We start from the raw sequence: 23,475 nt of genomic DNA, 5'->3' as shown, positions 1-23,475 counted from the left end.
AGAGAGGGTTGTGCCTGTATTGTGGTTCTGCTGGTCACATACTCCGTACCTGTCCAGTACGTCCGTCCAGACCTTCGGGAAACGCCACCTCCCGTCCTCTGTAAGAAGGGAGGGGACGGGATCTACAGCTATACCTTCCATCAGCTCCTTTAATGACAATACAACTGCCTTGTTCATCTTTCCTGTCCTGTTACAACTTCCTGACGGTCGTCAAGAAAAGACTATGGCATTACTAGACTGTGGTGCTAGTGGTATATACATGGACAAGACATGGGCTGCTGCTAACCTAGTTCCTACTCAAGCAAAAGAAGTACCCGAACAGGTACACACTGTGGATGGATCTTTGATATCCTCTGGTCCTGTAGACACCACTACCCTGATGTTAAGTCTACAGGTGGGAAACCATCAAGAACACATCTCCTTCGATCTTATTACGTCCCCTAACCATACCATCATTCTTGGAATTCCGTGGCTCATTAGACATAACCCATATATAAATTGGGTTACCCGGACAGTCTCTTTGTCTTCGCAATTTTGTCACGAGAACTGTTTTACTTCCGACAAGTATTGGTCTCCGAAAAGATCCTTAGCTACTGAAGGTGCCACTGGTATGTCCATTAATACGGTCCAAGGGGTCCCAGACCACTATTTGGAGTTTCAGGATATTTTCCAAAAACCGTCAAAACCTGTGCTACCTCCACATCGAGAATATGATTGTGCAATTCCATTAGAACCCGGCACAATTGTTCCTTTTGGGAGGATGTACTCCCTCACGGAACCCGAAAGGGAAGTTCTAAAGGAGTATCTGGACGAAAATATACAGAGTGGTCTTATTGTTCCATCGTCGTCTCCGGCTGGGGCCCCTCTCTTTTTTGTGCCCAAGAAGACTAAGGATCTTCGTCCGTGCCTGGATTTTCGAGGTCTGAATAAAATCACCATTAAGGATCGTTATCCTTTGCCTCTCATCAGGGACATACTGGAAGCAATCAGAGGGGCCCAACGTTTTACTAAATTGGATTTACGAGGAGCCTACCACCTTTTACGCATAAGAGAAGGCGACGAATGGAAGACAGCATTCAGGACCCCATTTGGCCATTTTGAATATAGGGTTATGCCGTTTGGTCTTACTAACGCCCCGGCAATCTTCCAGAGATTTATGGACTCAGTGTTTTCAGACCTACTTAATCAGACAGTCGTGATCTACCTAGATGACATTCTTATTTATTCTAGAAATCCTGAACTCCATACTTCCCATGTGAAACAAGTTCTTCAAAGACTTCGTGATCATCAACTATTTTGCAAACCAGAGAAATGTGAGTTCGACATAACGGAAGTCAAATATCTGGGCTATCATTTAAGTCCCACCGGCATAGCTATGGATCAAGAAAAGGTACAAGCTATCCTAGAGTGGCCTTCTCCTTCTACCATAAAAGAAACACAATGTTTCCTAGGTTTAGCAAACTTCTATCGACAATTCATTCTAGACTTTGCCAGTCAGACTAGCCACATAACTCACACCTTAAAGAAGGACAATTTAAAGAAGGGGTTTGTCTGGACTGAGGCTGCTGAAGCAGCCTTTCAAAGCTTAAAGAGAGCCTTCACCCAAGCCCCCATCTTAAGACATCCAGATACCACCAAGCAATTTATAGTAGTAACTGATGCTTCTGAGAGAGCCATCGGAGCTGTCTTACTCCAACGACAAGAGGATGATGGCCTTGAACATCCTGTTTTCTATTTGTCTCATATCCTTTCCACAGCTGAACAACATTATTCCGTACTTGAAAGGGAATTATTGGCTCTGAAAACAGCCTGCCTTGAGTGGAGGCAGTTTCTGATGGGTTCCAAGGAACCATTTGAGGTGAGGACAGACCACCGTAATTTACAATGTTTAAGAAATTTTGTATGCCAGAATAGTCGTCAGGCCCGCTGGGCCTTTTTCTTCAGTCAGTACGATTTTTATATTACATATATTCCAGGATCTCAAAACATTCTGGCTGATGCTCTGTCTCGCCGATATCCAGAGTGTTCTCCTTCCTCATCCCAGTATCTTCTAGAACCCAGTAAGATCATTGGAGTGGCTCAGTCTTTCCTGGAAGAAGTACAACAAGAATACGCCAACCTATCGGACCATGACATAGAAGAACTAAGACCATTATTGTACAAAAGACAAGGATATTTTTATTACCAAGACCTGATATTCCTCCCTACAAACAAGGTGCAAAAGAAAGCATTACAAATGTGCCATGATTCCCCTGTAGCTGGTCACAGAGGCATCAAGGCCACACAAGAATTACTTTCACGATTTTTTTGGTGGCCTACCTGGAAACTGGATGTGGAAAGATAGGTTCAGGCCTGTCCCATATGTGCCCAAGTCAAAATACCTCACACCAGACCGGCAGGATTACTACAACCTTTGCCTGTTCCATCGGCCCCATGGCATACTATCTCTACTGATTTTATGTGTTCGCTCCCACCATCAGCAGGAAACCGGGTTATCATGGTCACAGTGGATTCTTTCACAAAGATGGCTCATTTCACTGGCCTAAAAAAGCTGCCTACTTCCCAAGAACTAGGTCAAATATTCATAGATCATGTCTTCCGTCTCCATGGACTTCCACATACCATAATCTCTGATAGAGGACCTCAGTACATCTCCCGATTTTGGAAGCATTTTTGTAAAACACTGAATATGAATAGAGCCCTGTCTTCAGGGTTCCATCCTCAGACCAACGGACAGACTGAGCGTCTGAACCAAGGACTAGAGCAATATCTTCGATGCTTTTGCAATTCTACCCAAAGTAACTGGAGCACTTACCTCTCTTTAGCTGAATTTTCCTACAATAACTCAGTCCATAGTGCCTCCAAGGTCACTCCCTTTTTCTGTTCCTATGGTTTTCATCCTACCTCTTTCCCTACTTCTCCACAATCCAACTCTCCTCTACCTGCTATTAACTATTTCTCCAAACGCCTTCTCCAACTCCATAAACTAATTCGATCTAATTTGTTACATACCAAGAGGTATATGAAGAAGGCTGCAGACAAGAGACGTACAACCAATCCAAATTATCATCTGCAAGATAAAGTCTGGCTCTCCTCCAAATTCTTGCCCTCACGTCTCTCTCAAAACAAGTTCACACCTCGTTACTATGGGCCTTTCCGTATTCTCCAGTTGGTCAATCCTGTCACTGTCCGTCTTCACTTACCCCATACATGGAAGATCCATCCGGTTTTTCATGTTTCTCAGCTTAAACCTTATGTGCCTGATCCTTACTCACGTCAGTTTCCTTGTCCACCTCCTGTCCTTGTGAATGATGCTCCTGAATATGAAGTGCAGGAAATCTGTGACTCTCGTCTTTTTCATAAACGACTTCAGTATCTGATTCATTGGAAGGGTTATCCTCTCAGTGAATGTTCATGGGAAGATGCCTCTTCCGTTCACGCTCCTCTCCTGACTCAACGCTTTCACTGTTTATTCCCTCTTAAACCTGGGCCTTCGGGAGGGGGACCTACTGTCGCGCCGCGCGGTGCGGCGCGAGCCGAGAGCTCGACTTCGGCCGGGCGTTCGGCTCGGGCCGCGCACCGCGTTATTAAGACGCGGCGCGCCCCCAGCCTCTCCTGCGCGTTTCGAGGCCCCAGATTTGCTTGGGGCCTCGTTCTTCCTTCTGCCTTTCACTGTCCCAGGGGTCTCTGAACCCTCTTACCTGTTTTTCTTCGTTTCCTTGTCCTTTCTTCTGTTTGCAGTCTGTTGTGTGCCTTTCTTTATGTCTTTTCCTCCTTCCCAGATTCCTGTGCTTTCCCAGCATTCCTTGTTCCCTATTCTCTATGGTTCCTCTACTATTCTGTTCTATATATTGTTTCCCTATCTAAGATGGTGTCCTTTTACTTCCTGTGGGTCACTTCCTGTTTGTTGGTATATAAGGGCTGTGTTTTTCCTCTTTCCTTGCGCTGCAACACTTTCTGCTCAGTTGGTGTCTTCGCTCCTGATTTCCTTGCCTTTTGGTTTTGGACTCAGCATTCTGTGTTTTCTGAATTTTGCTCCTTTTGGATTCCTGTTTGTTTGTTCTTGTTTTTCTCCAGGACTTTTCCTGTTTGGAGGTTTTTCCCCTTTGGAAGGGGTTTTTCCCTCTGGCGCTACTTTCTGAAGGGCACGGTCTGTTCTTGGTGTCTCCATTGCCTACAGCACCGTGGCTACCAGAAAGAGTCGCCCCTTTTTGGGCCAAAGCCGAACATTGAAGATTCACGCCACCAGATCTGCAAATTCCAGGCGCAAGCAGCACGTGAGTCGTGACAGACCCCCTTTGTCTCCTAAATAAAGCCTTGTTCTTCATTGCCAAGCTACCAAGGGTTGAGCTGGGGTTACATTATTAAGACCAAACTGGACCTAGTGTGGGTTAGCGACCTATTGCTAAGTGTAGGTACTTACCTGCCCTTAGCAATAATCCCCTTTCCAATAGCCAGGGTGGATGCATGCTAACATGAACGCAGTAAATCTTTGGAGTGTGTGCTGTCATGCTCAGGAATTATGTATGGTGCGTTAAAGATTACAATATTATTTTCAGACATTATTAGAGCTATAAGTAGACCTTACTCTCACTCATAAAGCAGAGAACTGAAAGTTTTCCCTCTCTGAAAGCTGTAGTGCTACCTGCAGTGATTATAGCTACATGGCCATCTTGTCTCATACATGAGACTTGGAAGGACATAGAATAGCTAGATTTGCCTGTCTTTCATATTTATATGCAACAGAGGCAGTGTTAGTGTTCCAGGACAATGTATGATAACCTGTGCAGAATGTTCCTTTCTTCAGTCTATGAAAACTAATTGAAGGAGAGACTATAAAGAGATGTGGGGATTTGGGAGGGCAGACATGGGAAGTAACTACCAAGGGACACACCAAATTTTCTGAAAACCCACTGCAGAATCAATAGCTGTTTAATGTATGCAGACATGCTTACATGGCTCAGCATATAAATAATTAGAGAGTTTTAATAACCATTCAACAAATATAGCACAATAGGCTGAAACATATGCAGGTACTAGCAGAGACGGGCATAGTCAAATATGGAACGTAGGGACATACAATCATATGTGCTAGGGGTTTTACAAATGTTCATTTTGTTTTATATTAATACTGGTGAGATTACCATTAACATTTCACCATTTTGATTCACAGATTTCTGGTATAATAAATAACAGTATGTTGTAAAATATCAACGAGTGTGTGTGTCCTGTTTCTAGGAGCCAGAGAGCGTATTCATATATACATGCAAAACTCCCTGCAAATGAGAGTTATTCTAACAGGGGGGTCTGAATCCTAATACTACTTATCTGAATGAGCATAACTTGTTGGACAATTTTAACTTTCATTCTAAACCATATGCACTACAAAACACTTATAACGTTGGATTTATGATGGAACTAAGAGGCAAAAAATACAAGACCAGATTAGATATATATAGGAATAGTCCTGGGCATTCACTGCAAGAATAATTGTATTGCTATAGTGTGTTAATGACATATACTTAAAAGATGAGGACTTAAATGAACTTTTAAAACATGTCGATAGAATAGTCACAGTCCTTGGTGACTCAAGCCATAAGCTGAATTTCACAGAATACAACCTAGATTTTTGTAATGTGATATTTTTAGGATGTGAGTTCTTTTTATTCAACATATCGCTTTATTCAGTTAAATTAAACCATCAAAGCATAAATCACACAATACAAAGGTTAAAATGTAAAATCGTAAATATCTTACATTCAAAAATACATAAAAATATAAAAACATAAATACTAAAATCAAGGTGGTATTTCTCTTCACACAATGCATAACTACCAAAAACCTTGTTCCTCAGGTTAGCCAAAGTATCATCCAGCAAGATGACAACCTAATCATAGGGCCTCATAGTAATCAAGAAAAAATGTTTAAGTGACAAATTCATATGTGCCATGCAGCCGCAAGAAACTTGCCAATTGCACAGAACAGGGCACAGGATGTATCCCTCATCATAATCCTTAAAGCATCTATACAAAATCTGATCCCCAAGTTCTTACAAACTGGGCATAACCACCTCTGACGAGCAATCCTATACGCTGGGCAAATAAACATAAAATGCACAATGGTTTCCGAAGAATTGCTACAGCTCGGGCATAAATCAATTCTCGAAGCAGTTATTCAGCTAAGCAAAAGGGTTTGCACCTATGTTCTTGGAAAAATGTGCAATACTTGAGACACTTATTTCTCTACAACCACTAATGGTATTCCAGAGTTTTGGCAGAACACACTTACCATACTGCAAAGAAATAGAGGACATTCTGCATTCATGATCACTTCTAAATTTAGCAGAAGGATTGGGAAAATTAAAATACCCGTTGCAAAGAGGCATGCTGACAAGGGACAATTTTTAACCGTAAAGTGATACACTTAACATCATAATCAAGAGAGTACCCAGAATGCACTTATATAGTATACAATAAAGGGCACACCATACAATTTACTAACAATCATTCCTGTACACAACAGCAGAGAAACAATTTGCTATGTTAGAGAAAAATCTCACGGCTGTGCAAACTGCAATCATTAAAGAACAATCTGCAACAAAATTAGCTGAAATCCGTTGTTGCTATGCGCATACCTTCTTTTGAAGCCTTAACTAAAGCAATCAACCAAAACTAACATGCCTCACATGTGGACACAAGAAATCTTGCAGTATCAACATGTAATACCTGAAACACTACCTATAAAATAATTGCCTGAATGTCATGATTTGTTTTTATACTGAATGGATCAGCACAGCCAGCACTAGTGACAATGGTATTCTAAAGCTTCTGTGGCTATTTAGTGGACATTTCACGCTTCAGATTTCAATATCAAGTGTGCACCCCTAAGACCGCCAAACTCACAATTGCAGTTAGACCGCCACAATCCTGTGGTCTGACTGCCAGATTACGATCCTTGAGGTACAACTGCCAGGAAACCGCTGCCACTTCCGGGATCATGGACCTCAACAGGTTGACAGCAGTTAAAGCTGTGGTCAGCCGTGGTAGTGCAGAATTTGGCACCACTGTGGTGATCAAAAATGTCCTTTCTGCCAGCCTTTTCATGGCGGGCTCCCCGTAATAGAAAGGCTGGCAGAAAGGCAGAGTTGGGGGCCACAGATGAGCCCTGCACTCCTCAAGACCATGTCATGGGCAGTGCAGGGCCCTCCTGACAGCACCCTTGGAATGCGCACTGTCTGTTATGGCACACAGTGTACATTCTGAGAGTGCTGTGTGCGAGGGCATTGGCCTTCGGCTCCCTCAAGGAGCCGAGGCCAATGCCGTCACACTGTTTCCACTGGGCTGACTGACGGAAACATTGTAATATGATGTTTTCGCCGGTCAGTCTGGTGAAAGCATCGTAATACAATGCTGGTGAAGCCATCCCCTTGACCAGAGCCTCCCCACTTCCATATTGGAGCTGTGGCGGTTCAAACACCTCTCTCGTAATCAGGCCCTAAATCTTGGAGAATGATGAAAAATCAGTTTCTACTTTCATTGTGTCTGATTTATCATTTTGTGTGCATGGCTACATTGTTCATTTAAAATATAGGGAAACCAATCATTACAATGGCTCACTGGAAAAGAAGATAACAGCTAAGCAGCTTTGGTTTTGGAAAGTTCATCTTCAGAGACATTTTTCATTTATTCAGGTCCATCACACACTGGTACACTGGAGGCTGGGCCATTCATTCCAAAGGAAATTCTGTTGCTAATCAGGCGGTAACATCTGCAGGGCAGGTGCAGTTTGTAAAGTAGCAGCAGTGTCCTGGTCAATAATGAAGATAAACCCAGATATGTAATCAGCAGTCAAATCAAAACATAGTAAAGACGCCCTGCATTGTGACTTTCCAGAGAAGTACAACTACTTTGTGATACAAGTTAGATTACCTACAGTAGAGAACAACAGTTATCAAATTAGTCTAGCTAACTGAACTTAATAAAAGCCACTCATAAAGGAATAATCTCTGTGTATGCTATGCAATGTTATGCATCCTACAGGAGTGATGCTGGTACTCGTTGATAATAAAAGACAGGAAAGAATGTATACAACAATGTTAAATTTGTCTATAAAATAAAACATTCTACAATTGTGCCCCCCCCACTGGTTCCATTGTAGAAGGAAGTGCAATCTTATTAAATTCTATACCTGGCCTTTCAGTATATTGCACCCACTATATAAATAGAAACATATACTGGTAGCATATAACCTATGCACACAAGCCATAAGTGTGAGGCACCAGTACGAAGTCAAGACTTGAACAGTGAGAAAACACTTGTTAGATTTAGCAGTGTTGGCTGGATATTGATCAAAGGCCAGCTTTATTAATACTGCATTAGCCGAGGCAATTGCTAAGATGGGACTAATGGCCTGATTTAGAGTTCCGTGGATGGGTTACTTGTCACAAATATGATCGATGTCCTATCCGCCACATTACAAGTACCATTGAACCATTCCACTTGTATTACGTTGGATATAACAAACTTGCAACACAGCAGATAGGCTATCTGCCACATTTATGATAGAGTAACACACCCAATAAATCAGGCCATAAGTCCTTCAAATCATATTTCTCTTTAGAACCGATTCAAAGTTGTAGAGGGAGCTAAACATACATTAAACTAAGCCTTTATTATTAGAGTTCCAGATACTGGTACATATTGTGTGCTGTTGAAGTATACTCCTTATGAATTGCTATTTGCGGTCAACATATATTCAGCTGACTTTCCAGGCTGAAGGGATCTGCATGTTCAATTATGTCTTATTTTGTTGCAATTTCTAAAATTCTCCAGGACTACTCAGGCTACAACTCCAGCATAATGTTTTGCCTGGCTGGCTGCTGAAGGTTGTTCAACTGATCTTATTAGGATGGGGATTGAAATAACAGGTTGTTCCTGTATAATGTGATGCAATGCCAGTGCTGGGGATGAAACGGAACTAAAGTGGAGACACTACTACCATTGTCCAGGAGAAAAAATATTGTGACTGGTGCTAGTGGAAATAATAATGCTGCATCATATGGCTATGCTGTTCAGCAAACTAGTGCAACATCTGAAACCACCATGTCACACAGTGTGTCTCAGTCAGATACCCCTCACAACCCTAAAGATCAAGGCACAAATCAACAAGCAGCAATTACCAACATTTTTTATAATGTAACATTGCCAACTGCAGCACCTTTAGACCACATGAAAACTTTCAACATTCCATTATTAGTTTTGAACAAGATTCAGATACAGGGTTTATCAGAATGTGAAACAATTCCAGTAAATACAATTTTAGAAAATGTGACTAATGAACAGAGAGAAGTTACCGAAGATACTTGATAGTAAAATACATTAATAAAACTTCAGTGCATCATAGCGGAATATGTAAAACCACATCGGACGTGGTTGATGATATCATCAAACTCATTGATAAGCATTCCTATGGTGGTAGTATTCCCTAAAATGGTGGTGTACGGAAAATATATTTCAAATGTAATTCAGTTACAGTGGCTAAAATGAAACACATTACACAGAGACACCAGGACAGTGCCATGGTAGCTAACCTGCTGGAAGATGTTGTCTACAGGTAAACATTAGAATATCAATTTCTAGGATCTGCAATAACTTTTCAAGTCCAGCACATGTTTAGTGTTGGTTTAGATTGTCAGGAATCCCCAAGGTATCTCCTGCGTCATCTGTCAGCATCCCCAGGGATTAGGGTTAAATCATATCTCTGTTCTTGGTTAAACCTTCATATTTCTAAGTAAACATAATGTGCTGTGTTACACAATTGGTTTTCCCAATGCTTGTTAGCTAATGTGAGCAGGTGTAGACATGTGCTTCTAATTGGGTGTGGTGACTCATCCACATGTGGAAACTCAACTGCTTTCCTGATTGGCTATAAATAGCAGAGTGAAGCATGCATCCCTGCTTGGCTTTGTTTTGCTTCCTGATCTCAGCATCTGATTTGGCAGACCAGCCACTGCTGTCATCCTTGTATTCAGGACTTTTGAGGCAATGCTTTTCTTTATTTCTGTACCAGTTGATACCAGGCATTCCTCCAGCACTCCGGAAAAGCCTGCAGCTAAGTGACTAGTATTCTCCAGGGAGTTTGTTCTTTGAGCACCGCGCTTTCCTAGAACAGCTGGTGTATTTCAGAGCTCGTATTTTGGCAGAGTGCTTATCTTGAAGAGACAAATGCTTTTCTGAACATTCTACATTATTATTGTAGTTACTTGCCTAAATGTGGTTCAGGAGATCTGCTTGAGCTCAAGTACTACGAAAAAGTGACAGTGCAATTTTAAAAGAACATTTATGTGACTTTTCTTTCTCTATTAGCATAACTCTTGGATTTAAATTGTGTCATCCATGCCTGTGTTTCAGGTTTGAGGAGTTTGCTTTGGAAGGGTTTTTCACACACACACAGTGAAACCAAACCGAACATTGACACCCTAACTGTTTAAACCCAGAGTGGACATTTATATTTCTTGGATTGTTTTTGTTCCTTTTAGTTTAACCCTATGGATGCAGGAAAGTTATACGTGACGTAATGAATGCCTTTGTTTATCTTTCTTGTGCATGATAAGTGCAACCACAGTTCTAATTGTAGTGTGCAACAGTGAATCTCTGTGAAGCCAGCCCTAGTGTTGCAGTACTTATTGTTATGGTACTCAGTTTGGGTTTTTGCTAATGCAGCGCTAGTAATTGTGCAAACAGTTATTATTATCCAAGAAAAGTGCCGGAGCATCCCGGTGTTCTTCTACCGCTCCTGTGCCCATATCAGAAGTAGAGATTCAGTTTCAGGGAAGTTGAGTGCACTAACTCTACTATCACTCTGTCACAATGACCTGCCTCCCCGAAGATACAGGGTGCCTTGCTGGACCGGCAAGATGTGACAGTGTTGTGTCTGTTTCTCTTCCACCCCACCTTTCCTTTTGGGACCCCTGGCGGGGTTTCTGTGTTCACCAGGAAGTGCCGAGAGGTGTTCCAGGAGATCGGGGCATACCATCGTCCCTGCAGGCTTCCTGCTTTTCAGGTCAGTGGCCCTGTCTCGACATAGATGACATCTAACCTCTGAGTTTTTTCAGTAATGAATGGGATAGAAAATGTTTGAAGAATCTACCCGCAAAACTACAGATGCATTTTTCCATGTACAATGCTGATCATATTCTGACTGTGGAAAATCATGAACAGCTGCTCTACCATAATCAGCACACTGATTGGTGTCTCCCTGTATCAGGTAGAAAGACAACTGGGACTTATTTTCTGCATGCTATTTTCTAGACTATTACATATTCTTCCATGATACTATTCAACAAACAGCAAATTCTGGTTTTACCATTGTTGCTGCCTTCAAATTAAAAAAACACATAATTATTAGTATTTTCAAATAGGGAAATTCATAAATGCTCTTTGTGAACTCCCAAAGTTGTGAACTTAGATGTTTGGTCTAATTTTAGACCAAATATGTAAGGTTAGCTTTGTGAATCAGGCTCATTATGTTTTATCGTCCTAATCATTGCAGCACATGCAATTTTCTCTAGAATGCATAGATTCAGTAAAATATATTGAAATGATTTCTGCTTCTGTTTGTGTTTGCATGTGTGATAGGAATGTAACTGAGAGAAAAGGATGAGATCTGTTACACCACGATTTCACAATTTCCCTCAGAAATCAGAATGTCATGCGCACAGCTGCCACAAATCACCGTCACTTTCAGGTGCTAGTGAGGTACTACTAGCTGGCTGGAAGGGTAGGCCGAGAGTTGTCACACAGGTTAGAATTGGCCTCACAGCCTAGTGGTGGTGCTGCCGCCTGAATCCAGCAGTCTCATTTAGTATAATGAGAGCCAAGACGACATGGCACCAACAATGTTTGGTGAGGCACTGAATGACAGATGTCCCTGAGTATCTCTTTCTCACTATGTGCTAAAAGCACCCCAATACTAAAGTACGTAGATGTCTGTGGTGTTGAGGATATCCTCCTCAACTAGGTTTAGACTGAAGGTTGTTCAAGCTTGAACCCTAAAAGGATTAATCCCTGATTGGTATCCTTATCTCTGAACCAGTACATTTACCATTGCAAACCCGCTATCCATGGTAATTGCAGTAAATATGAGCCCCCCATCACTAATAATTTATTAGCATCAGGGGGGTGCTGTGATGTTTGTGGTTGAGGCTCATCCAGCTAATAGAACAGAAATGCCTTACTCTTGGGGGAACTTTCCAGCAGTTGATGGAACACTAATACATTTACACATGCTAATGCACCTGCACAATACAGATCATATGCATATATAGAAATACCTCTATCTTTTCAAGACCACCAGAATTGGCTTGATGACGCACTACCCCATACAACACTACATGTTAGGCTACGTCCTCTGAGTAATGACAGTCCTACCTGGCCTCAATTTGCCATGTACTGATGTAGGCACCTTGCTGGTAACTGAGGTTCGCTGCTTATATATTGAGTTTGTAGCAATTTTTAAACTCCTAGTACAATTTGTAGTGCAAACATGAAATACAAACCCAGCACACGCAGCTCCAGTACAACAGCAGGCAGTCACACCAGGCATTAACCCTGTGACGGTGCATTCAATCATGGGTAAAGTGCCCGGCAAACCTGAAGAAATCCCATTTTGGTCTTCTCAAAAATAAACATGCTGGAAGCTGTGATTCCCCATACTGGACCTCAAGATAAACACAGAATACTCACTATGGAGCATATTTATACTCTGTTTGAGCCGGATTTGCGTCATTTTTTTTTTACGCACATTCGCCGCAAACACTGCCCCATATTTATACTTTGACGGCCGACGTAGCGGGCGTCAAAGTTCCACCATGTGCGCCATTTTTTAGAAGGGGGAACCAGCCTTGCGTTAATGATATGCAAGGTAGGTGTTCCCTTCTAAAAAATGACTCCCAGGCCTGTGCGCCATATTTAAACTCCCGTGCAAAAATGATGCACGGGAGTGGGCGGGTCAAAAAAAATGACGTCCAGCCGCATTTGAGTAATTTTTTAACGCCTGCTCAGGGCAGGCGTTAAGGGACCTGTGGGCTCAGAAGGAGCCCAGAGGTGCCCTCCCATGCCCCCAGGGACACCCCCTGCCACCCTTGCCCACCCCAGGAGGACACCCAATGATGGAGGGACCCATCCCATGGACGTTGAGGTAAGTTGAGGTAAGTAATTTTTTTTTATTTTTTGTGGCATAGGGGGGCCTGATTTGTGCCCCCCTACATCCCACTATGCCCAATGACCATGCCCAGGGGACAGAATTCCCCTGGGCATGGCCATTGGGCAAGGGGGCATGACTCCTGTCTGTGCTAAGACAGGAGTCATTTCAATGGGGGTTGGGAGTAAAAAAAATGGCGCAAATCGGGTTGAGGCAGATTTTTTGCCTCAGATCGACTTGCCCCATTTTTTGACGCCCAAGCTCCATTTTCCCCTACGCCGGCGCTGCCTGGTGTGAGTCATTTTTTTTGACGCACACCAGTCCGCAGCGCCGGCTAACGTCATTCAATAAATAAGGCGCCCGCATGGTGCTTTGGAATGGCGTTAGCCGGCGTTAAATTTTTTGACGCACAACTGCGTTGGCGCATTTGTGCGTCAAAAAGTATAACTATGGCCCTATGTGCTTGCCATTTGGAATGGTTCACGCAGTGGATAACTGCAACATTTGGGTCATGGTATTGGCAAGGCTACATACAACTGCACATGGTACACCAACACTTGCCAATCTTCCGGAGTGTTAAAACAAATTCAAGATGAATATGGGACTGCCCTGGCACTAGATTTGGGGATGCAATTAATGGGCAATTTTGCTACAGTGTCTGCAATAATATTAAGTAACATTAAAGGGAAAGCAGTAGCACTAGCAGTGCATATGCAGCAGCAGGGTTTTCCTGCACAGGATCAAGAACGTGAGCTACATAAAATTATTGCTGAATCCTACTCAAGTTTAGGTCATGATAGTATGATAGCCAGACCTGGGAAACCACAATTACAAGGTAAATCCAATAGGGATTCTGCCAAACAGGCAGCTGAGAGTTCTTGAAAACACTGGGATAAAATAACAAAGATTTAAAAAAGACAGAGGATAACTTCCACATTAGGATATTCCTGAAACACGTTATAACTTAAGAATTGGGAATAATATAAAAACTCCTGATAGATATCAATATACTGATACACACCAATCTTGTTCCTTTCAGGTCTCACTGGATGAACGTAGATCAGAGCAATGAACAGAGGATGCTACACCATAATTGGCATTATTTACAGTAATTTGGCTCACCTCTGTGTTTACCCCTGCACTGACACTAAAGCTGCTGCTGAGCTACAACACAACTACCCTTGTGCCAGAGTTCAAAGATGGCTGTGTTGCACAAAAACAATCTTCTATGGCAATTGCAGAATGCAGCACACATAGAAAGAGCAAAAAACAAGAAGAAATTAAAGCATTTCTCCTTGTTGCGCCATGCTAATGCCACCCTTCGGGTGGCATTACATTTTGGAGCTGCCTCAGATTTATGAAATCTAGTAAATTTGGAACAGTGTCAAAATGTAATGAGTGTTGCTGGGAAAAGCCCACAGCAACACCCATTGCATGCCCCTTCCAGGCAAAGTGCTGTGTGTGAAATGGCCCTATTTACAAGGTGGCGTTAAGCCACAAAAAGTGGCTTAACATTACCTTATAAATACGGTGACTGTAAAGCGCCACCGGAGTGTCAGAAAAAAGTGCTCCGTGACACTAGTGCCTTTTAAATCTGGGCCAAAGTATGTGAAAGTAAAAAAAGGTTCACAAGGCCCAGCGAAGTTTCTGTTAAAAAAGAAGGGACACTTCCACAACAAAAACCCCAGTTTAAAAAGAAGAATGCGGCAGCTATTTCTGCAAGAAATGCCATGCAATATTAGCGTTTTATTGAAGACCAAGAACTGGGCACTGGCTCTGCAAGACAGTGCAGCAGAGGTCACAATAGCTTGCCAGAATCTTAAAGAGAATCTTAAGGAGGTGAAAGCAACTGACGACTTTATATAAGTTGAGACTGCTGACATGTGCGTCTCTTCTCTCAATGGGGTGTGTAAAATGAAAGTACAATTATAGGGAGACATTGAGCGCACTATTGACGTTGAGGCTCATTACGAGTGTGGCGGTCTACAGGCCACCATACTTGCTGTGGAGGTCTAGAATGCCGTCAATGCGGTGGTTCGACAGCCACATTAATACCCTGGTGGTCGGACCTCCATGGAACCACCAGCACAACCGGAATCCAAGTCTGATTCCAAGTCTGGAGTTGCCGGAGATCCTTATCCAACAGGGCGGTGCTGGCCTGGGGATTACAACCTCAATCTATTCCAGCCTTTTCATGGAGGTAACACCGCCCTGAAAAGGCTGGTGGAGAACAGGTGCAGGGGCCAAAGGAAGCCCCCGCACTGCCCATGCACTTGGCATCAGCAGTGCAGGGCCCTTCCTACCCAGCACCATCTCAATATTAACTGCCTGCTTTGCAAACAGTGAATATTGCGAGGGTGCTAGTGCACCCTGCGGGCTACAACATTGTTGCCAGCTTGATTACGAGCCGGTAACAGTGCTGTAGCCTGTTACCCTCTAGGCTGGTGAGCAGAAACCGAGATTTCTGCCCGCCAGCCCAGCAGGGATCTCTTAATGGGGCCAGCGGGGAGGTAGCCTGTGTGGCGGCAACCTCTTTGTTGGAAGTTCAGCAGACAGTAAAAACCGAACTCTTAATGACTCCCATTATATTTTGGGACCAATTTACTGGCATTTATGACATTTTGATGGTGGAAAAAGATTGGCTGCCAACATTTTGTCTGTGAAGTTCTGTGTGGGGAAGAGATCATTAAGCCTTCCTTCTCACCCCTGGTTACTATAGAATTAATAGAGTCATACTCGTTTGATTGGCCATTGGGACAGGACCCCGTGCTGTAACGCAGTCATGTTGGGTGGGATAAAGATTCTTCCTACCACATAATAATAATTAGGTCCTAACCACAGCCTCAACCTCAAAATCCTATTAAGCATGAGGCTAAAACACCTATGAGAGAAATTCTCACACAACTAGAATACCAGGATGTAATTGAGCCCTGTGTGTCACCAATGAATAATCCTTGATTTCCCATTGCTAAACCAGACTATTCATATGGAATAGTCTTAGATTACAGACACTTAAACAGTCATACACTCACATTTGCTATCCAAAATGTATAGCGCACAGCACTCATTAACAATACAGAGTGGAAGAAAATGCAAAATGACATTGGATATTTCCAGCACCTTCTTCTGCCAAAATATAGTGCCTGAAAGTAGTGATTTAATAGCATTTAGCTCCTTAGACTTGCAGGAAAACATTTGTAGGCTCCCACAGGGGTAAAAAAACAGTCCTGGGCTGTTTTCAGCATGTGTAACATCCCTTTTACATAACATTGACCCTGAGGCATTGTCCTATGTTGATGGCATGTACCTCACGGATGATGATCTCATCCACCACCTGAAGAGGCTGGCCCACATTGTTTTGCTGAATTTGGCTACAACTTAAATTTTAAGGAAACATAAATTGCTTTTCTCAGTGTCCTATTTTTGGGATACAAGTTAGCAGATGAAGACAAGAGTCTAGCGCCCCACTTTCGAGAACAGTGCACACAATTGCAACCACCAAATACAATAAAAGAGCTCCAATCTTCATTGGCCTTTTTAAACTTTGGCAAGATTTATATCCTAGATTATGCACAATGCATTAAGCCGTTATAAGAATGTTTTAAAAACACACACATTTTGAGCACATTACAAGAAGACATGCTTGAGGCAAAACATTTACAAACAAGGGACAACAAAACGCATTTGGTCATCAGAGTAATTGCTGGTGCCATTGGTTTCACCTATGTAACATTTAATGACGGTGATGCCATCCGTATTGCATTCAAATCCCACCTGTACTCCACAGCTCAACAATGTTTTGCTCCCACAGAAAAGATTCTGACTGCTGTTCAGATGGGTGTCATTTAAGAGAGACCTTTGGCTCAGGGGAAAGACATCATTATCATTTCTCTGATCCCAGCCCTCGAGGCTAACACCAAGGCCAGTGTTATGAACACTAGGGCATTGCATCAATGTTGGATCCATTGGGTAACCACTGATGTTGACTACATTTTCGACCCAAAATGACAAACGTAAGAATTCCTTCAATAAGAAATGGAATATCTAATACCGGCAAACATGTTGCCAGTTCAAGATATATCAAACAATCATTTACACTGATGGTTCAGCCCAACCAACTGTAGGCACCAAACACCAATACTCCCCTGCATGTGTCGCTGTGAGTAGCTATTTGAAAGATGGTGAATTCCATCCCCAGAGCACTTATACGTAGACCTTAGGGATTGCACTGCACAACTAGCAGAGCTCAAGGTTCTGTTGAAGGCCCTGGAACACCCAGATACAGAACAGCAGATGCTGATAGTCTGTGATTCATATTACTGTGTTCAGTCCTTCAATGAATATCTGTATTACTGGCGTTGGATTTGGATCAGAGATTCAAAAGGCATCACCGTCAAACACAGGTTACTGTGAGGGACAATAACAGATCTAAAGTAAATGCTACCCAATGCCCATGTAGTTCATATACTGGGACATCAACGTCCAAGAGTACATGTTGCTGGCACCAACGTGGCTGATGAAGTGGCCAAGTCAGCAGTAGCTATGACTTCTGTTGCTGCAATAGCTTGCTCACGAATGAGGTTGGATGATGAAACACTTGCTGTTGTGAGAGCTTTGGCTGATGGCAAGCCATTACCAAGGCACATCCTCCAAAATATTCCTGCAACATGACCAACCTAAATACTGCCCTAGTAACAATACTCCCAAAAAAGATATGAGTTGATAAAAGCAGCATATGAGCGAGTTGCTTCTGCCCATACAGGTGTGGCGGCTACTATTTCCTTACTCCGAAAATGCTATTGGTAGACAGGTCAATATAAACAGACAATACAATATGTCCTTGGCTGTGAAATCTGTCAGCAAATGAAAGAGTCCACCGTCAAAAGCCCACCACAGACTCCCCTTCTAATTTCAAACAAACCTCTACAATGTGTGCACCTGTACCATTGTGGTCCCCTGACACCTGATAGAGTGCATACAAATACATTGTTGGTGCTGTTGAATCATGCTTCATATTTTTATGGTTCTGGCCACAATGATCAGCTGACACTGTTATTAAAGATTTGCAAGTTTTTTATATGTACACATGCAGTTGCGCTTTCCATTAGGATCAAGGCCCTGCTTTCGCCTCAAGGACATTCAGGGACACAATGGCTCAGTTAGGGGTTGAACTACATTTCTCATTCCCCTACCATCCTGAGGGTAACAGTATAGTGAAGCAGAAGAATTAAGACTTAAAGCAATCCCTAACAATGAGAATAGTAGGCATGGGTAATAGTTGGCTTAATCACCTATATGGAGTCTGGAGAGCACTTAATAATCTGCCCAGAAGGTCCTTGGGAAGGTGCACCACATATGAGGTGCTCTTCGGGCCACAAATGTATGTTCCAGATCTTGGTGGCTCTGGCACAGAGGCGGCAGACACACCCTTTGACATAAATGTGTCACTGTCTTGCAGGAAATACAACAGTTCCATGACAAAACACGTCTGCCTGTGACGCCTCCTTGGGACTAAGGGATGCACCAATAACATCTACTGGCAGCTGAGGATCTACTACAAGAAAATATTGCTGTGAAAAAGGAGTTTGGGCCACCATATTGTGCACCTGTTCTGGTCCTGGGAATACACAGTACCAGAATTTTTATTCTTCCACCTCTGACTGGATCAAAAGAAAACCGCTTTGTCTCCATCGATAATGTCAAACTGCACCATGTGGCTAATCCTTGTGGGCTCTTGGGTAGTTCCTGAATCTCTCTCACTACAGACCAGGAAGTTCCTCTGCAATTTGAGAAGCAATGCTGACATTTCCCCGAGCTTAGGGAGGGTGGAAAATGATATTTTATTATTACTGCTATTTTCATCTGCAATAAGAAACAACCAAAATAATGAACACTCCAATGGGTGCCATTGGGTAGTACAAACCACCAAATGAGACTCCTGTTAGTTCTCCAATTCTCAATACGACTCCAGCTTTTGCACCAGCTGCTTCTGGATACCGATGACTCCTTCTCTAACTCATCTACTTCTTCTATGAAACCATCGTCAAGAGCACATAAGCTGATAAACTGGCTTAAAGACAACTATCCCAGGCATCCATGGAACTATCTGTGGATTTTACTAACTGTACTTGCCTTTCTTCTTTGTATAGGTTTTTCATCATTTTTTTTTCATACTGATACCTGGTCATTACTTTCCCGAACTCTCTGCAGTTGAATTGGTGTATGAGGTCCTAAAACCACATTTTTCGTCACACAAGGTCCATTGAGACATGTCCCTAGTGAACATTTCAGCTATACCAGTTCCGGATGAGATTGTCTGGGATAAAGTAGACTTTGATGTATTTGGGCTGAGTGAGGTTCTTCAAATTCCATACGTTTTTAAACTGTCTTTAAATGATAATGACACCTGGGCTTGTTGCTGATGATGGGGTTGTAAAAGACTGTTGATTCTACGCTATCTGAGATAGAGTCCTTTAATGTATTTGACAGTGAAGACATTTACTAAAGAAATGAAAATTATCGTGATATGTTCTGTTACAATTACTAAGGACATCATTTCATTCATAGAGCTAGTACTAGAAAGACTATATTTTATTACATACATTGGGAACAATGTTCTACCCCACCATTGGGGAGTTCTAAAACATATATGGATACGTAAGCAAAAACAGATCACAGCACACAATATGCGATAGTAGAACAGAAAAAGTCATAACATTTTATAATGTTTAAGTAAAGGTGGATGAAGAAATCAGGCACATCAGTATTCAGATCTTGTCTTGAGAAGCAAGTTCCTTTATTGTGAGCGAAGTTGTATTCAATAAGCAAAAGAGCATCATTCCAAACACAGCCAACACATGCTTTGTCACACTGGTGACTTTTTCAAGGCTGTAGAGAAACATATATATATGTACTTGATGTATAAATGGCAGATTTACATACATAAAACAATTGTATGTGACAAACGGGTGCTATCGTATACAACAATTGGTGCACGTAGGTGACAAGATCAAAGAAATCAAGCAAGCAAATGGTATGTACCATGGACATGGCTAAGAAATTCCAGAAAAACACCTGTGTGTACCTAAAACACCCAAGTCTATAAAAGTGCAGAATAACGGTGGAAATCTTACCAGTTAACCCTGAATTAAATGGTGTGGGAAATTGGAGTATCCAAGTGTAGTGAAGTGGAAAAGCGCTCAATTAGAGTGACTGGAAGCCAAGTGATAAAACTGAGAAAAAAAGTAGCAAGAAGGTTTAGACATAAATAAGAACCTAAAGTCAGACAAATAAGGAGACTAATGGTCTCAGAACATACCCAATCTGACGTATTGGTGAGAACAAGGTAAGTCTGAAAGATCTCAGAAATAGTAGTAAGTCCAAAAAAACTCTGAGTTGTCTAAAGAAATGGGGGAAAACAAAGTAAACTAAAGTAAATCATGTTAAACATGGACAAACGTTCCAAGTTAGAAGTAAAGGGATGCAAAGGTATCCAAATGTTAGAAATACCTGTAGCTATTAATGCAGGTATAAATATGCCGTACTGGAAAAAGGCGTCCAAGTTATGTGAGGAATAGCCCATCAAAAGGACCATGGTAAGTCCATTTGTAAATTTCTAAGAGACCGTGGTTACACGAGAGTACAGAGAGAAAAAACCCCTAAGGGGAGGTCAAAGCCAAAACCAAAAGACGCCCCTGACAAAAGTTGAGAGATACGGGGTTGCACAAGTGAAAAAAATAGTATTGACAGAAAACTATAAGTAACAAAAGTTATTAAGTCAGAAAGATAGTAGTTTATATATACAGTTAACACTATAAAAATATTGTGCTCTAAAAACGACTGGTACCGCAGTAGGGTTTATACGTAACATTGCCTGTGTGGTTAAAAAAAGGGTATGGTTAACATGAATCTTCAAAACTGGCGCCCATTCAGCCCACGAAAAAGCACAGCCTATCCTTAGGCCAAAAGCACAGGAGCTCAAGCTCCAAATCGCCGTAAACGCGAGTGAATACCCAAAGACCTCAAAGGCTAGACCAATCTCCGTAAGTGCGAAGGGGAACCAAAGTTCCGACTTACCGCATAGCAGTCAAAAGCCGTCAGCCCATGGAAAGTCGTGTTTTCATCTGTTCTTGTCAGAACACTGAGAAAGCGTCTATGTAGTCAACATGAGACACGTGACTACAAACGGGCACAGAGATAGAGGAAGGACTAATGATAAACGAAAGACGATAGAGGGTGCAGAAAACCGGTGAAAAGGAGGAGCCATATTGGTATGAGAGTTGCTAAAACAAAAATCCAAGTGCTAGGTATACAACGAGTAGCTAGGAATGGCTGGCATGCAAGGCAAGTTTCAGAGATAAAAGAGAAATGATAAAAAGATGTATATACATATGTAATAAATATGAAACAAGAAAGTAAAAGAAAAAAAGGAAAAAAGGAAAAAAGAAAAGAAGAAAGAAAAGCCCCGGTCCCAGTCCTGCCACAGGCCTAAAATTTGCAACATAGGTAGACATCAGTAATAGAACAAAGAGTAATATATAAAATATAATGTACAAAGTTAGCATGCAGCCGCAAGACCATATGTATAATATAAGAAAAAATAACAGGATTTTAGTAATAACAGGATTATTTTCGGAGTAGTCAAACACATTTATACGAAAAGGAGTATACCTAATACAGAAAGGGAAACTACTATTTGGAATGTTGTTCTTCTTTTAGCAAAACCAAGAGCAGTATAAATATAAAAGTTACATAACACAGAAAGAGGCACCCCAATGAGAGGAACAATAGTACATAAAGATGACTACATTTACAATGAGGACCGGGCTAGTTAAGAAAGACATGTAACTCCCGGTCCACATTGAGGCCCATATCCACAGCTCTGAGTTTCAATATCCATCTAGCCTCACATTTACGCAAAACCATAGTCCTATTACCAAACCTCGGTGCAGTGGTAACATGTGCAATGCCAAGGAATCTGATATTGAGAATGTCACTCTCTCCATGCAGTAGGTTGAAATGTGTAGCAAGAGGGTAATGTTGATTATGGTTTCTGATAGCCCTAACATGCTCCTGTATTCGTTCTTTCAAAGGTCGGATTGTACTACCCACATATATCAGACCACAAACCAGTGTGACAAAACATGTTTTGGCTGTGTTTGGAATGATGCTCTTTTGCTTATTGAATACAGCTTCGCTCACAATAAAGGAACTCGCTTCTCAAGACAAGATCTGAATACCAATGTGCCTGATTTCTTCATCCACCTTTACTTAAACATTACAAAATGTTATGACTTTTTCTGTTCTACTATCCCATATTGTGTGCTGTGATCTGTTTTTGCTTACTATTACTTGTGTATAGGTTTACACAGTGTTTGTGTCCAAGGACACTAGGGCACTTGATCACGTGCACCACATTCTGTTCCTCAAATATTTTACATTACTGTACATTCCCCTTTGAGTGCGGCCAATCTTCACCCTTATCCTTATATCTAATATATGGATACGTTTTCATATTTTTCTGGGCATAATATTAAATATGCTGTGCCCTATTATTTTAAATTCTCACTAACGGAAATGTGCAACAGATAAGTTGTTTAGGCATGGCAAAAATTAAAGAATTAAATGCGCCCAGTATACCCACTCCCACAAAATGTTACAAATGGCAAAAATACATTAATGCAATCAAAGAACAGCTTGATGGGTGGGTCCAAAATGGAACTTTTAGCACAACACTCTCAAGTACTGGTGGGTGGGTATTGTGGCCAGTGGACACAAATGGTTGTCATGCACATTTTGTAAACTCTACAGTGGGTTTTAGAGGAAACAGACCAGACCATTGCTAGGTGTCATCAGAAGATTTGGGTATTGTGACAACATACAGTGTATGAAAATGATACCAGCAGTGGTTAAAACATTCCTCACTGGATCCTGCAAAAGAACACCTCAGTCTCCTATCTAAAAATACAGACTTCCAATAGTTTCTATTAGGCCCCAGAAGACAACTAAAAAGCACTTTCTATATGCAATTTATAATGAAATTTGGAAACTGTCATAAAAAGAAGCCGCAGGCCGATTAAGGCTGATAGATGAAGGAAACTTACAGAGAGCATTCACAGTTGTAGAAAATGGGATTAACACATTGTCTGACTGCATTAACACTCTTAACAATATCATATCTTCTGGAATTGATATTATGCAACCTCACCTGTCATCTTTACAACATGGACAGAGTCAACTTAGGTCCATTATGCAGTTAGGTTGGACACCACTTAC

This window comes from Pleurodeles waltl, chromosome 3_1, assembly GCF_031143425.1.
Source record: "Pleurodeles waltl isolate 20211129_DDA chromosome 3_1, aPleWal1.hap1.20221129, whole genome shotgun sequence".
Taxonomy (NCBI): domain Eukaryota; kingdom Metazoa; phylum Chordata; class Amphibia; order Caudata; family Salamandridae; genus Pleurodeles; species Pleurodeles waltl.
The sequence above is the reverse complement of the archived record's forward strand: the minus strand, read 5'-3'. Positions refer to the sequence as shown.